Raw genomic sequence first — 12,889 nt, forward strand, 5'->3', positions numbered from 1 at the left:
ATTCACACATGAGCCGACAGTGGAGGAGGCATTGATCAGGAGTGATTCACACATGAACCAACAGTGGAGGAGGCATTGATCAGGAGTGATTCACACGTGAGCCAACGGTGGAGGAGGCATTGATCAGGAGAGATTCACATGTGAGCCGACGGTGGAGGAGGCATTGATCAGGAGAGATTCACACATGAGCCAACAGTGGAGGAGGCATTGATCAGGAGATGATTCACACATGAGCCAACAGTGGAGGAGGCATTGATCAGGAGAGATTCACACATGAGCCAACGGTGGAGGAGGCATTGATCAGGAGTGATTCACATGTGAGCCAACAGTGGAGGAAGCATTGATCAGGAGATGATTCACACATGAACCAACAGTGAAGGAGGCATTGATCAGGAGATGATTCACACATGAGCCGACAGTGGAGGAGGCATTGATCAGGAGAGATTCACATGTGAGCCGACGGTGGAGGAGGCATTGATCAGGAGAGATTCACACATGAGCCAACGGTGGAGGAGGCATTGATCAGGAGTGATTCACATGTGAGCCAACAGTGGAGGAAGCATTGATCAGGAGATGATTCACACATGAACCAACAGTGAAGGAGGCATTGATCAGGAGATGATTCACACATGAGCCGACAGTGGAGGAGGCATTGATCAGGAGAGATTCACACGTGAGCCGACGGTGGAGGAGGCATTGATCAGGAGTGATTCACACGTGAGCCAACAGTGGAGGAGGTGTTGATCAGGAGAGATTCATGCCTGAGCTGACGGTGGAGGAAGCGTTCATCAGGAGAGATTCACACGTGAGCTGACAGTGGAGGAGGCGTTGATCAGGAGAGATTCACACAGAATCAGACAGTGGAAGAAGCATTGATTAGGGCGACAGGGCACAGCCAAAGGCTGCTGCACGGACAGAGCAGGGCTGTCCACTGGCAAAGGGGCCCCCTCAGATTGCTGGCTGGCTGTTTATACCTCCACCTAATTACACGTAAATGAGGGGTGGGTTATTCACGAACCTTCTGGAAAGCGGTGTGGAGGTCATGCGGTCCTGGTAACACAGGCTGCTTCCTTTTCAGTGACCAGCGTCATTTGGTGCAGCCCCCAGAGTCTCATGACAACGACCTTGTTCTGCTCAAGAGCCCTGTACGGTCCCCTCTTCTGTGGATGGAAACTGAGGCACAGCAATGACAGCATCAACGGAGCCACCCTGCTCCTGGCTGTGCTCTGCAGGAGCCTCCACTCGGGGGCAGAGGACAAACAGCCCGACACTTGGAAGCACAGCTCGGGAGCAGCAGCTGAGTTGCGCTGTGAGGAGATGCCAGGCGGCTGTTTATCCTTCGGCTGCTTGCAAGTGATGGGGCCGGGTTTACCCTCCTTTCCTGCCCATGATTTGGGCTCTTGGCAAATCAAAGGTTTAAAGATATCAGCTCTTGGAACCACAAAGTAAACACAGCATATCTTCCTAATTCCTTTCACCACGCGGTGCACAGTTTTATGTGCTAATTGTGTTTACTAGAAGAACTCATGGCTGGTTCAAACAAATTCTTATCGTGGAAAAAACGTCTCCCCTGCCGTCAGCTGCTGGTACTGGTGGGATAGGAGTGCAGCACGGAGCACAGAGGCTGGAGCTGGGTCAAACCGGGAGGCAAGAGTGCAGGTGCACTGCTCCTGAGCTCAGCAGGCCCCATGGCATCTGCTGTGTGTAGAGGGGCTGACCGTAGATCGCTGCTTATTGTGGTTCCGTTTAACAGTCCTCCCTGGCAGGATCCCTGCTCCTTAAAAGCACAGTGCAGAGCATCTTAGCTCCGATGCACCAAGCATGCCCCAGCTGTGCCTCAGCGAGGAGGGTGAGCTCTGGGCCAAGACCCCCTCTCCTGGTCTGGGACCCCTGAGCGCTTGTGACTCGGGATGACTGACAAAGTCCCTGGCCGGGTTTGTTCTTCCCAGGCTGTCCCAGTGGCTTCTGAATTTTTGGCCCATGTCTTGGGTGTAGAAACTACAAGAGAATTTTAGTAGAGCAGTGTGTTGTTGGCAAGCAAGTTAGATCATCCCACTGAGCTTCTGTGACTTTCCTCTTTGCAGTTATGGTTCCAAACCAGAGTTTCCCTAGGAAATAAACACGGAGGGGCTGAAAGGACCTGGGGCCATCGGGGGTGGATGGCCATATCCAGGGGCCTTGATGCCAGTGCCGACTGTTCCCTGCACGCTTCCACGTCCACGCCAACATTGCAAGGCTATGTCACGGACTGGAACAGCTACAGTGATGACACACCTGAGGTGAACACAACTCCAGCAGCATCCTGGCCTCTCATGGGGCAAGTGCATGTGGAATCTGGAAACTTCACAGCTGAGCCTGCAAAGGTGCTCATGGCATGCAGAAGTGTTTCTGGGTAGGTAAAGCCCAGGCTAATCGCAGGTTCAGTGACCCGACAGTGCATTTAGGACAGTGACACTAGATGGGACGACCAAGCTCTGTGAGTTACACAATGGGGTGAGTTAGACAGTGGGGTGAGTTACACAATGATGGGGTGAGTTACACAATGATGGGGTGAGTTAGACAGTGGGGTGAGTTACACAATGATGGGGTGAGTTACACAATGATGGGGTGAGTTACACAATGGGGTGAGTTACAGAGAGGCGAGTTACACAATGATGGGGTGAGTTACACAATGATGGAGTGACTTACATAATGGGGTGAGTTACAAAATAGGGTGAGTTACACAATGATGGAGTGAGTTACACAATGATGGAGTGAGTTACACAATGGAGTGAGTTACACAATTGGGTGAGTTACACAGTGAGGTGAGTTACACAATGATGGGGTGAGTTATACAATGATGGGGTAAGATACAATGATGGGGTGAATTACACAATGGGGTGAGTTACATAATGGGGTGAGTTACACAGTGAGGTGAGTTACACAATGATACGGTGAGTTTCACAATGATGGGGTGAGTTACACAATGATGGGTGAGTACACAGTGGGGTGATTTGCACAGTGGGGTGAGTTACACAATGGGGTGAGCTACACAGTGGGGTGAGCTGCACAATGATGGGGTGAGTTACACAATGGGGTGAGCTACACAGTGGGGTGAGCTGCACAATGATGGGGTGAGTTACACAATGATGGGGTGAGTCACACAATGATGGGGTGAGTTACACAGTGGAGTGAGTTACACAGTGGGGTGATTTGCACCATGGGGTGAGTTACACAATGATGGGGTGACACGGGTGATTTGCACAGTGGGGTGAGTTACACAGTGGGGTGAGTTGCACAGTCAGGTGTTACACGGTGGGGTGAGTTGCACACTGGAGGCTTCAGGCTCGCTCCCCCTTGCTCTCCCCCAATAGATCCAGTGGTAGGAAGTCATTTCAAGCGGCTTGTGAACATTCACAGAAGCAGCTCAGGATCATCCTGCTGCTTCTGAGAGGTAAGCTGGACAGGTTACTGCCTCTGACATGGGGGAGGAGAGAAAACTCCTGAATTTTGGTGCCCCCAGATATATCGTGGATCAAGAGGTCAGTATTATTCCATGCTTCTTCCCACTGTGAAACAAAATGAGACGTCTAGCGGGAGCCTCGCGTTGCCAGTGAAGTCAACCCAGATGTGCAGGCATGAAAAAAAAATAGCCAGAAAATCTGCCCAGGAGACCAGGGACAGCCAGGAGACACAACGCCAGGGCCGGGGCGCTCCCAGCAGGGCTGGCCTCACGTTGCCACCAGTGTGGAGGGTCCCCAGTGGGGCATGCGGGACACGCCCCGGAGGCCCGTCGGGAGGTCAGGCAGTCCCACAGGGGAAGCAGCTCAGCCCAGTGAAGTGGCCGTCCACACTTTCAGAGGAGCCTACCACGTAAGGCACTGGGAGTTGAGTGACCCTGAGGGCCACAAGGCTGGGAGAAGATTCAGAGCTTGCACTCTTTGTCCATAGCCATAGCTGGCTGTGTGGGATTCAAATGGAAAACAGGGTTCCAGAAACCATGGTGACCACAGACAGCCCTTGCCTCTGCAGGGTACATCAGGGCTCAGAATGTGCTGTCCCCCTTATCAATCATCACCGAGACCTCAGCAGAATGAGAGGGCCCCGCAGAGACAGCAGGCGGGGGCCAGGCCTTGGCAATGCTGCACACGGACCGGACCCCAGTCGTCCTGCCACGGCCATGCCCATCTCGGCTGAGGCCACCGAGGTCTGGAGAAGGTCCTCACTTGCTCAAGGACACACGGCGGGTAGACTGGCTAGATTCATGCTCAGAGTGTTTCCTGCCTCTCCCTGGGGCCCCTTGATGTCAGGTTTGGGTGACGCTTTCGCCAATGTCCTGGCCGAGCAGATGCCTCAGGGGCTATCATGTGGTTCCACCATGTCCCCATCCTCCAGCCCACAGAGCCTCCCATGAGAGGCATCCTTCAGCCTGGGTCCCAGAACTGAGAGGCCATGGAGCAGAGCCCCAGCCGACCATCACGTGCCTGTAGCGCGAGTGAGAAGCACACGCTGTCGCTGGAAGCCCAAGACACAGGAGGCCATTTGTTCCTGCAGTGCAGCCCGGCTCAAGCTGACTGATCCCAAGTGAGGCTCAAGCCTGCCTGCCCAGCCCCAGAGCCACCACTTCTGCCCCACAACCCTGCCTCTCGGGGTGACAGGAAAGACAGTTCTTACGCATCGTAGAGAGGAGGCGGGTGCAGTCGCTGCAGTAAACAGGAGCTGATAAGAGCCAGTGGGACTGAAGAGCTGCCTGCTGGGGAGCGGCTCTGTGGAATTCCACCCCAGGCACGGTGGGCACACGTGTCACTCTTGGCAGGTGTGGACACTAATGAGACTTCGGGTACAGCTACCTGCTGGGGCCTAGACATTCCGTGGGGCAGCGGGGGCACCCGGGGCAGTGCCTCACCCCGATACCAGGTCAGCAGAGACTGGTGGACCCCTCTCTTCCCCAGAGTGGGCCCATCAGGATGCCCAAAGCTCCCAGCTGGTGGTCACTGATTTCGCACTTTGACCCGTCCTCAAAACATGAGGTCTCTGTGAAAGCACAGACACCTTGAGAGTCCCAGCCTATGGGTGTGTGGCTGATCTCCCTTCCCTCCTGGCAGGAAACCCAGAGCCCTGAGCAGCTGTCACCCAAGATGGTGGCCCCAGAGCCACCTGGCCAGGCTCCCCACTTTTTCCTGAGCTGGACTCTCATGGCTGGTAACAGCCCAGGGTACCCCTCCAGCTCTGCCCTCCCAAATCTGGCTGCCCCCAGGTGTTGCCCATGTCCAGCCCTGTGATGGGGAGTGCAGAGCGAGGCTTGGAGGGTGGGCGGGGAGCAGGTTCTGATCTTAACTCTTCCGTGCTCTGGGTGAGCAAGGCGGCTGCCTAAGGTCCCAAGGACAAGGGCCTGCAGCGACGGTCAGGATCGTTGAGGAGAATGCCTGGAAAGTGCTTGTTGAGTTCTCTGTCCATAGTAGGTGCTCGGTAAATGTCAAAGATTTCCCAAATATTTGTATTGCTGCCAAGCTGAAGCATTTAGAAATGCATCAGTTTCATCTCCTCTTTGTGGTTGGACTTGGGCCCAGAAGCTGGTCCCCAAAGTGGCTTCACTTGTAGGACCAAGTATGAGCCCAGCCCAGCCCACAGCTGCCCCGCAGCCCTGCGACCCATTGGGTTATAAGGTGGAGGTCTCGGAGCTTCTGCTAGGAGCCCCCACCAGCCTCTGAGTCAACCAGAGGCCCCGGCGGCTGACCCCCTACAGCCCCCGGGGCCACAGCCCGAAGTGTGGGTTGAAGAGCCCTCGGCAGAAGCCTGGCCTGCAAGCACCGGCATCCAAGCTTCTACATCAAAGTGATCCCATGCCAGGAGCAGACGTGACTGCTTCCTCAAACCAGGAAAACCTGTTTAAAATTCCACATGTCACTGCGGGCCTTCCTTTTCCGCCCTCCATCGTCCAGCAGGTGTCGGGCCCCAGGCTGGAGGCCACGTGCCAGGCTGGCAGGATTTGTCCACTGTGAAGCTCGACACCCCCGCAGGCCCTGTGCTGCCCGCCCGGATCCCCCTGCCTCAGGATGCCCTCCACACCCTCCGAATTCCCAGCCGCTGCTCTGGGGCCTGCACAGAGCGCTTGGGCCCAGCACCTGGAAGCTCCAAAGAGGCAAACGGGTTCATGTCCAGGTAAACCTCAAGATGTGGCTCTGAGGAATTTCCTTTTATGGGTTTTACTGCTTTTTAAAAACACTCCTTATTTTCGAAATAGAATGTGACGCCCCACCCTCACCCTGTCCAGGAGGCCCAGCCAGCGCCTCTTCTGTGCCCCTAGACACCTCTGAGAACTCCAGACACCAGCATTAATATCCTGGAGCCCTGGAGCCCCGGAGCCCCTGAGTGTGCCAGATCCTGAGTGTGCCGGGCCTGAGTGTGTGCCAGGCCCCAAGTGTGCTGTGCCCTGTGTGTGCCAGGCCCCAAGTGTGCCATGCACTATGTGTGTTGTGCCCCCAGTGTGCCAGGCACTGAGTGTGCCAGACCCTGAGTGTGCTGTGCCCTGTGTGTGTCATGCCCTAAGTGTGCTGTGCCCTGTGTGCCAGACCCTGAGTGTGCTGGACCCTGTGTGTGCTGGACCCTGTGTGTGCCAGGCCCTGAGTGTGCCGGACCCTGAGTGTGCTGGGCCTGTGTGTGGCAGGCACCGTGTGTGCTGGACCCTGTGTGTGCCAGGCCCTGAGTGTGCCATGCCCTGAGTGTGCTGGGCCTGTGTGTGCCAGACCGTGTGTGTGCCAGGCCCTGAGTGTGCTGGGCCCCATGTGTGCTGGGCCTGTGTGTGCCAGACCGTGTGTGTGCCAGGCCCCATGTGTGCTGGGCCCTGAGTATGTCAGGCCCTACAGGCAGCGCCTGCAGATGGAGCTCACAGAGAGGCTAGAGGGGGAAATCTGCTTAAAGTCTTGTCTGCTCTCTTCATCCTTCAGTGGATGTGGAATTTAATCTGGCAGATACTTACGTGGCTGCTGGATGGTAGAACTGTACAAGGTCCACCCAAGTGAGGAGGGAGCTGTGAGGCGTGGTGGGAATGGAGGATGGGGGCTGTGGCCTACTGGGCTCTCTGTGTCCACCCCACATCCACCCAGTAACTCATAAGCCACAAATAGATGTGCCTTGATCTACTTAATGCCTCATTGCTAGATAGTTGGATTGTCTCCTGTTATGCATTTGCCACCCAGAGCCTCATCATTCCTCCTGTCATTACTTTCTAGTGGGAGAGTTGGTCAAAGGTGTGAACTCCTGTATTCACCCCTAGGTTTTGTCAGATCGCTTCCGAGGCTGCCCTCTTCGCCGTGGCTGCTGAGTGCAGAGCTGGGCATCTGAGTGGACAGAGTGGTGCTCCGCTTCCTTGCATCTCCTGGGCCATGCGTGGTGACCTGTGCCCACTGCATCGCTCCTGTGTGCCCTGTGCATGTGACCGTGTCTTTCCCGTGTATTCAATGCTGCTTCATGTGTGAGTTTCTCTGTGTTCCAAACCCCAACTACAGTGATTTTACAGATGAACCTTAATAGATGTGAAATCTATAAGTAGCTATTAATCTTTGTGTCATATTTACTGCAAATATTTCCCCCACTCCACTAGCTTCCAGTTCTGCTTTGTGGTTTGTGAGTGACCAGTGCATCCAGTTCCTGCTGCAGCAGCTGCAATGTGCACTGTCCTGCAGGAAGCCCTCGGGGTAGGGCCTGGGGGCTGTGGGAAGCTCAGCAACAAGGTAAGGGAATGGACAGCTTTGTTTTATTTATTTATTTATTTTTACTATTTAATTATCTCACCTTATTACACTTTAATTAAAATATCAATCTTTACACAATACACTTGAACTGTGGAATAAAGCAGGACCAGATGTGGACCCTGGAGCTGACAGTTACTTGCCTCCCACCCAGCCACGTCCTAATTCTCTTTTTGCAAAAGCAACTACTTGTCCCTGTTAAAGCTGTTCCTTCTGGTCATGACTGTTTTATCACAAAATCATATGCCTCTGTTTTTGTTGCTTGACTTATCCATTTTAGACATTATCTGTTTATTTCCTGCTGGACAGGTATTTTAGCTCCATCTCCCCTACTTCCACATCCACACTATAATTATATCTCTATTTTTAGTTAAATCCATAGTTAGTATTTACATTTTCATGACTAAGTAAATATTGCTTATGACTGAGCCAAACAAAGCATGATGGTTATTTTTCATTCCATCAACAGCTTCCCCCTGCCCTTCGCCCACCCTGATAGTTTTGACTTTTTTTCTCACAACACATTCTCACGTGTGTTCATAGTCTCCCGACTATCTTCTATCTGCCTTCACCCCCAGTGCTCCATTATGCCAGGAGGTCTCCTCAGGATGAGCCCCATGTGCAGCCTACATTGTGCTACTCTCTCAGATCCAGTGTGCAGCTCTCCTCCTGGGACTTCCCTCCACAACTTTTCTCAGTTGAATCCACTATGTGTTGGATCCCAGGTCTTCCTCTTTATTTTCTCCTTCATTTTGCTGGAGCACATCCTCAAGTAACTTTCTAAAATAAGTTTAAACAGGTAAATGTTTTGGAAGGTTGAATGCCACAAAACATCTTTATTCTACCTTCATACTTGACTCATAATATTGCTGGAACCAATTTCTAAGTTCAAAATCATTTTTCAGGAGCTAGGAATTGAACTCAACCTATCTAATTCCAAAATTAGGGTTTTTTTATTTGACATGGTCTCTGGCTAGGAAGCAAGCACAACAGCTCCACCGTTATTGGCAAGTTACTGAAAGCAACCCTTTGACAGCAGCCGCAGATCCACAGCCATACAGAATTTTCCTTTTTAAACAAGTTGCTCACCATTAGGATGCTCTGATTTCTCCATTTGTAAAATGAAGATTCTCTGTCAACTTTTGGTTTTAGTTTTTGGTCTGGCATATTTGGTAAGCTACAAGTGATCTTTGGCTGAAAATCAGTCATGTGTGGCGGGTCGTTTCACCAGGTGCCCTGCACCCAGAGATCTAGGGCCCTCAATCGTCCTTCAGTTGCTGTCAGTGCAAGGGCAATCTCACCCAACCCTCCACAGGGAAAGGCAACTGCCACACGCCTCTGAGAGCAGGGATGCAGCAAGCGCTGACTCTGGGCTTACAGGGGTCCCGCCCATAACAGCACACCACAGACCAGGGCTCACCCCACAAACATTTTTCTCGCTCAGTCCTGGAGGCAGAAAGGCCAACATCAGGGTGCCAGCATGGCTGGCGTCTGGTGAGGCTCTCTTCCTGGTTTGCAGACCGTTGCCATGGTATTGTGATAATAACAAAATATAGATTTGGTCTTCGTCCCAGATTCCCAACACCAGACCTTCTAAGAGCCCTGGAACCTCTTGAGTGATGAGCGTGTCTTTTGTGTGCTGACGAGAGGACAGAGCTGGTGACCCTTGGGCAGCTTCAGGAAGGGACTGCTCCCCAGAAAGACCAAGGCAGGACTTATAGGTGAGGACTTTCAGATCCACCCCAACCTCCAGGAAGCGGGAGGGGAGAGAGGACAGGAGCTGAAGATGGAACTGATTACCGATGGCCAAGAATTTAATCCATTATTCTGTTAATGAAAAACCAAACTCTGTAAAATATTTTAAAGAGGTTTATTGGGACCCCTAATACGGTGACCACAGCTTAGAGAAAAAACAAACCCAAGAAGCCTAGAGTGAGTGTTCCTGAGGTGGCTGGATTACAGTCTGGCTTCATGCACTTTAGGGGACAGGCGTTACAGGTGGACGAGATATATATTGGCTCAGCTCGAACACGCGGGATATCTGGAAGCAGGCCTTATCAGTTATAGGTGGATTCAGAGAGTCTTCAGTTTGCGGCTGGTTAAAGGAGCAAAGCTTTATCTAAAACCTAGAGTCAGCGATGAGGACGTCTGCACCCGAAACATGGGGCAGGGGTGACTAACAGGGTGCATGACTTGACTTAACCCTCGTCTGACATGGTCTTGGGTCCTGTTTGTAACTGGGGCTCTTATTGCCACGGTCAGTTCTGTCAGCCTTCTGATCTCTGTTTTGACATTAATGCCTAAATTCCAAAGGGAGTGGGAACAGCCAGGCGTCCAATCTCCCTTCCTGTTGCGGCCGGGAACTGTTTTCCAGGTTTCTCTGGGGTCCCCTTGGCCAAGAGGGGGTCCATGTAGTCACTGGGGGCCTTAGGACGTTATTTTTGGTGCCTATGTTGGGGCTTAGAAGATCATACTCCAAAATGAGGGCCCCAGCAGCAGCCTCTGAAGCAAGTTTCTGTCTGAGCTTCTCCCATCCTCTGTGTCTCAGTACCACTCTCACTCAAGGTGCCATAGAAATGGGAATCCTTCTTCCCCACAGTGGGTCCTAGAAACCAGAACCCCTTTCCCCAAAGCCAGCCATACAACCAAAAACTAGGGCTCTAATTTTCCCTGTGCCTCTGTGTGTACAAACTGGCCATAAAGAAATGGTCTGACCTACCTGGCTTGGCTGTAGCTCCTAAGACCCCCATTCCAGAGAGGGTCCCACCCACACCCAGAAGGAGAGGGCGCTGCTCAGAGAGGCCAAGGAGAATCCAGACACACAGACCAGGCTGGCTTTCCCCACTCAGTCCATTAGCGTCAGATCCAGCTAAGCCTCCAATCCTATTTCTACATGGCTGCCCATACTTCATTGAACCTAAGCATAAAAATGAGCTGTTTTTCTGAAGGGTCCCTTGTATACACATTAATTTGTGTGCCTTTTCTCCAGTTAATCTGCTTTTTGTGAGTTGACTTTTCAGAGAACCCTTGTAAGGCTGAGGGAAAAGCTCTCCCTTGGCCCCACACCTACATAATGGAACCTCCATGATGTACACATAATTTAGGATGTCTATCCTAAATGATGGGGTTCCAAAAACTCCCAGGGTGGTGAATTCATCCAGATGCCGGGAGGGAGGACGGTGCACTGCAACCCAGGTTGTTAGTCTCAGAATTGAATGGAATTCCAGGACATCCAGTTGGCATCCAAGGAGTTGGAAAACTGGGTGGTGTGGGAAATAAAAACCTGATAGGTTTGGGATCATGAGAGAAAGAGATACCCTTTAGCCACCTTCTCTGTTTCCTCATGAGAAAAGAAAGTCATGTTTATCTGAGGACTGTGAGTCCTTTTAAATTATCAGGCCCAAGGTGTTAAGATGAGGCAGCCGTCATGTCCTATTCCCCCCTGCCTACTCAAGCTGTGTATTCATCTCTGGAAACTGCTTGCTGTTGCCACAAGAGGCTATAAATTAATCGAACAATGCTACACTGGACACCGTAACCACACCCTATAGCTTAACAATATATAGCCCATCAACAGCTTATTTTTTTTGAGACGGAGTCTTGCTCTGTCACCCAGGCTGCAGTGCAGTGGTGTGGTCTCAGCTTACTGCAACCTCTGCCTCCTGGATTCAAGCGAGTCTCATGCCTCAGCCTCTCGAGTAGCTGGGATTACAGGCATGCGCCACCACACCCGGATAATTTTTTGTATTTTTAGTAGAGACGGGGTTTCACCGTGTTGGCCAGGCTGGTCTCAAACTCCTCACCTCAAATGATCCGCCTGCCTTGGCCTCCCAAAGTGCTGGGATTACAGGTGTGACAACGCTCAGCCTAGCTTATGTTATTTTAATGTAAATTCTTGGTAAACAACTTGGGACCTGCCTCTTCTCCCCAGAGTCCTGGATAACCCTCTCTGCCCTGTCTCCTTCCCACCTACCGCCCTGAAGGCTGCTTCCGCCTCTGCCCAGACTGCAGATGCTCCCAGGCTGTGTCCTCTGCCCACCTCTTCTCTCCAGCCCTCTCTCATGGCAGTCCCACCTGACAACTCCCGTGGCCTCCTGGGTGTCCTGCAAAGGCCTTGTCACTGGTGTCACTCCTCCAGGCCTCTGATAATTCCAGATACACAAGCGCTCTCCCAACAAGCCATATTCTCACCTCTGCAAAGCATTTCCAAGCATCTCCGTTTCCTCTGCATAAGCGACACGGCCCAGCCACCCGAGCCCTCGTTGCCATCCACCACTGGGCATCAGCTTCCACTCCCGTCTTTCTCGTGTCCTCTGGTCCAGCCCCTGGTGAGCTCCAGCCAAGCACCGCCTACTGGGCCTCTGGTCTTTACCTGTTCTGTTCCCTCTGCCTGGAGTTTTTTAAAGTAGAAAAACGCGAGAATCTGGAGTGGGAATGTAAAATGGTGTGGCTGCTGCAGAAAACACTTTGGTGGTTCCTGAAAAAGTTTAGGCATACACTTAGCATGGGACTCAGCATTTACCTCTTAAACACACGCCCCATGGAAACAAAACCTGTTCCCTCGGAAACGCGCACACAGACGCTCGTAGCTACGTCCTTCGTAACAGCTGGAAGGCGGATGTTGGGAACAGGCCCCCCAAAATCTGGCCATAAACTGGCCCCAAAACTGGCCATAAACAAAATCTGTGCAGCACTGTAACATGCTCATGATGGTCATGACGCCCACGCTGGAAGGTTGTGGGTTTACCGGAATGAGGGCAAGGAACGCCTGGCCCATCCAGGGCGGAAAACCGCTTAAAGACATTCTTAATCCACAAACAATAGCGTGAGCGATCTGTGCCTTAAGGGCATGCTCCTGCTGCAGGTAACCAGCCAAACCCATCCCTTTATTTCCAGCCCATCCCTTTATTTCCCATAAAGAATGCCTTTAAATCTATAATCTATAGAAACAATGCTTATCACTGGCTTGCTGTCAATAAATATGTGGGTAAATCTCTGTTCAGGGCTCTCAGCTCTGAAGGCTGTCAGCCCCGATTTCCCACTCCACACCTCTGTATTTCTGTGTGTGTGTGTGTCTTTAATTCCTCTAGCGCCGCTGGGTTAGGGTCTCCCTGACCGAGCTGGTCTCGGCAGGCGGAGACGACCGGGCGTCCACCACA

General features: G+C 52.3%; 1 long non-coding RNA gene across 1 annotated transcript; it reads left to right on the plus strand.

Annotated features, from left to right (window-relative positions):
* The first annotated feature begins 1,466 nt into the window (after positions 1–1,466).
* LOC100993586 (uncharacterized) lies at positions 1,467–12,881 on the plus strand. Its single transcript, XR_010109705.1, has 4 exons — positions 1,467–2,392; positions 3,354–6,141; positions 7,256–7,712; positions 11,662–12,881. It is a non-coding gene; the product is annotated as an uncharacterized LOC100993586 (long non-coding RNA).
* The last annotated feature ends 8 nt before the right edge of the window (positions 12,882–12,889 follow it).

Source organism: Pan paniscus, chromosome 14 (genome assembly GCF_029289425.2).
Source record: "Pan paniscus chromosome 14, NHGRI_mPanPan1-v2.0_pri, whole genome shotgun sequence".
Lineage (NCBI taxonomy): Eukaryota > Metazoa > Chordata > Mammalia > Primates > Hominidae > Pan > Pan paniscus.